The sequence below is a fragment of the Papio anubis genome, chromosome 1 (genome assembly GCF_008728515.1).
Source record: "Papio anubis isolate 15944 chromosome 1, Panubis1.0, whole genome shotgun sequence".
NCBI classification, from domain to species: Eukaryota; Metazoa; Chordata; class Mammalia; order Primates; family Cercopithecidae; genus Papio; species Papio anubis.
Window position 1 is genome coordinate 174409853 of NC_044976.1, and position 4185 is coordinate 174414037.

Consider the following 4185-nt stretch of genomic DNA (forward strand, 5'->3'; position numbering starts at 1 on the left):
CTTAAACAATTAAATAGTCATAACAGCTATTGGGCTAAAAAATGTTGCTTGGCCATCACCCAAATAAAAATAGGGGCAATGAATTCTTTCTTATAGTAAACGCCAGGGCTGGGCAGTTACCAACTCATTTGAGATCGAGTCAACTGTCAACAACTTGGCTTATGATGAAGAAATCATCACAAACTAATCCATCAAGTACACTATACAAATGTCTTCCAGATGAATCTCTCTAACACGCAACTATGACAGCTTGATGGCCTTTAGTGGTATTTAATTGCCAAGCTCCTAAAACTGATTTCCAATGTTCTCCATGATCTGGCTATGTCCATCCTCTCTAGCCTGAGATTTTACTAAGCCATCCATCAAACTTCACTTTCCAAGAATGTCTGTTGATGATTCTTGCCTCTCTGTGTTTCTTGCCTCTATTCTTTTGTTCATATTTCTCTCCATCTTTAAATTACCTGGTGCCTTCCTACATTCTCTCTCTCTCTTTTCACTTCTTTAAATTCAAATTTAATTTTATTGAATTCAATTCACTTCACACAACTCAGTATGTCACTTCTTTACCAGGGGATTGTCCTTGAACTCTGTGATCTGGGTTAGGAATGTCTTCTCTTGACTGTCATAATAACTTTTATCTGTTACTATTCTGGATTGTTCTTACCACAGTGTTTTATAATTGTCTGTTATGCAGTATTTCCAACATATCCCTCCCTATCTCTGCCTCCACTGGAATGGAAACTTTCTAATGTTAAGACTCAGTCAATGTATCTTTATATCTCCAGAAATAATGCTATGATGAATGCATAGGAAACAATATATAAACCTTAAGCAAATGAGTAGAGAAGAGCTGTGACTAAGAGTAAAAGGAGATGGACAAGCTGGAGAGTGTGTAAATAGCCAAAGTCTGTGGAAAGCAATTTGAAAATATGTATTATGAATATTTAAATATTTATACTTTTTGAGTCAGTAATTCTACTTCCAAGATTCTAAGTAGTCAAGAAATACGAATAGATGCTATACAAATATGCATATAAAACCTATAACATAGCTATTTTAAAATGCAAACCACTTTTGATAACCCAAATGTCCACTAACAGAAAAACTCTAACTCAATCTTGGTATGTACATGTGATTAAGCATGGAAATTATATTTTTAAAAGAATATTTAAGGATGAGAAAATGCTCTTAACACAATAGCAATTCCATTTATGCATTTTTAATTCCTTTATTATATTTCCAAAAGTGTGGCCTATATAATGTTGATTTATTATCTTTATTACTCTGAACGTTAACTTCATCAGCATAAGTTTGAACATTGTTCTCTTTTCATTGATTTTTTTCTATTATATGGTGATTCATGTCAATCGTTAAAATCAGGCATTTCTTTAACTCAGGAAAGCTTATGTCTGTTTTATCTTTGATTATGACTTTTCTTACATTTGTTCTAATATTATTTTTAGAAATATGAACTTACATTGGAATTTTCTCTTATAAAAATAGCCATTATCTTATTTGGATATTTTCTGTTTATTGGCTATTTTTCTCTGACTTCTGGATTCAATTAACACATGAGAATTGAAATCAAGATTCAGATTTTGTTAGAGAGTCACTTCTGTATATTGTTATTTCTGTTAAAAACCACATGTGCAATTGCATTTTAGTTTCCTTTTATATTTTTTACTTCATTCAGCTTTCTTATCCCCTTCCACATTTATGGATACCTTTCCATTTCAGTCATTATAATATAATTTTGTTCATGTGTTTAATAGAGCCCATATTTTATTGAATTTTAGTGAAAAAAAAGTGCTTTCCAAAATTTGTCTTGTATTTTATAAATAGAGTTTTCCAATAAATCTGGAATAGACTTTTTCTATTGCTTACTGTAATGAAGCTTTTAACAAGTCTTATTTTCTCCTGGTCTTGGACAAAAATAGATAATATGCTGCACACATACAAATAAAATGTTGTTGCATCTTTCTTGTTGACATCTCACTGTCTACCTGGTTGAGCAAAATCTTGACAAAATTTTCTTCCTCTTAGATTTTAAATATTAGGTTTAGTTGACTTTCAAACCATAAGTACAATTTTTAGTATTAGTGGTTGTTGTTTAGCTAGTGTTACCACTATTGGATTGAGAAAAAATGTTCTTCTTTTACAGGTTGCTGTGCCTCCTATGCAGGTAATTTAATCTAGATCATTATAAGCTGTTTATAATGCTTCTCACTCAACAACATTAACTCTCAGAGTATCCTGATCCTATATCCTTTCTTACAAACCCATTCATATTACATACTTTACATCATGGAATATACTGTACTATAACTAGTACATTTTGACCCCAAATATATATGTTAGTAACATAAAAGTAAGAGGGCAATGGCAATGGCCACTTTATATACCATGTGGTGTGAATTGTAGGGATGGATTCTCAATCTCTGTCCTTCTACAGATGCACATTTGCTTATCCCCTAAAACTATGGAATGCATGCCCCCTTTTTTTCCCACAATAATTTATTTATTGAGTGCCTCCTCTTGCCTCCCTTGCAGTCTCTAGGTCACTTTTTTCCGCTTGTAGATTTTGTGCGCAAGCCCCAGAAAGATGCTGGGGGCAGGGTCGCTGCATACTGTTCAGTGAGTCCTATAATGTGACTGTAAGTGTCTTCCTCATATTGCAAGAAAACAGCTGGCAGATCCAGCTCCTCATATAGTGCCTTCACCCAGGCCATCCTCTCGGCTTCCTTCTGCCTGAATTTTCCTTCAGGATCTGGTATTGTTCCGGAATGGCCTGTTGCAGACACTGAACCACCAGCCAGCTGCATTTTTTGTCCTGAATATCACTGTCAACTTCACCTGTCACACTGGGGTCCCCAAAGAGGTCAAGGTAATCATCCTGAACCTGAAAGAACTCTTCCATCCCCAGCAGGATCTTCTTGGCATTGCTGTGCTCCTTCTTGCCATCAATTCCTACCATGTACATGGCTGCAGCTACAGGAAGGTAGAAGGAGTAGAAAGTTGTCTTGTACTTGACAATATATTGGTGCCTCTTTTCAGTGAATCTGCCAAGATCCACATTGCCCTGGGGGGCTGTGATGCGGTCCAGGGCCTGCCTAATCTCAGTCTGATAGGAACTCTGCAGGAAGAGCTCTGTCAGGTTCAGGTAATAGGGCTGCACCCGGCAATAGATCTTCAGCTGGTGGTAGATACATGCTTCCAGAAGGATAGCATCATTGACGGCATCTAAATTTATGCCCAGCTTCTGACAGCAGATCTGTCTTTGGCAGGTGAAAGATGAATCCATGATGTCATCTGCCACCAGGAAGAAAGCTTGCAGCAGTTCCACACACCAGCCCACAGTCAAGACCCGTTGGAGACTATCAGCATCCTGTTTCCTTGGCTCCATCAGTTCCCCCAAATGCTACTAGCACCGTCAAACCTGGGGGATACTTGCCTCCAATGCATTGCACTCCAGGACCTCCTTGAGCTGGGCAATAGCATCTTCTGTCTCTGGGTGCCTCATCTTTCCTCAGTCAGCACCCTAACAATCTGGGAGAAGTACCGAACAAAATCCTGCTTTTCTTGGGCATAAATATCTGATTTCTGGTGTCCATTCATTCTGAGGGAAGAGCAAAGGGCTCTTTTCCTGGATGCGGGTCTGCAAGACCCTTTAAAAGATTTCCAGGATGTTTCATAGTACAGAATCCTGTACAATGAAGTTGTTAATGGGACATGAGAAGACCTGTGATGTGGGAGGGTTGGCGGTGGGAGATGAGGGTCAGCATTTATAAAGAATCGCTATGGACCCTATGCATTGTCATGGTGGTTGAAGAATACAAGAACATAATTAACTTTTTTTTTTTTAAATTAATTAATTAATTAATTTATTTTTTTTTAAATTTATTTATTATTATTATACTGTAAGTTGTAGGGTACATGTGCATAACGTGCAGGTTTGTTACATATGTATACTTGTGCCTTGTTGGTGTGCTGCACCCATCAACTCGTCATTTACATCAGGTATAACTCCCAATGCAATCCCTCCTCCCTCCCCCCTCCCCATGATAGGCCCCGGTGTGTGATGTTCCCCTTCCCGAGTCCAAGTGATCTCATTGTTCAGTTCCCACCTATGAGTGAGAACATGCGGTGTTTGGTTTTCTGTTCTTGTGATAGTTTGCTAAGAATGAT

The 4185-nt window shown here is 37.5% G+C and overlaps 1 pseudogene; it reads right to left on the reverse strand.

Moving 5' to 3' along the window:
* Positions 1–1251: 1251 nt before the first annotated feature.
* On the reverse strand, positions 1252–3863 carry LOC101024737 (annotated as a pseudogene).
* Between the last annotated feature and the right edge of the window lie 322 nt (positions 3864–4185).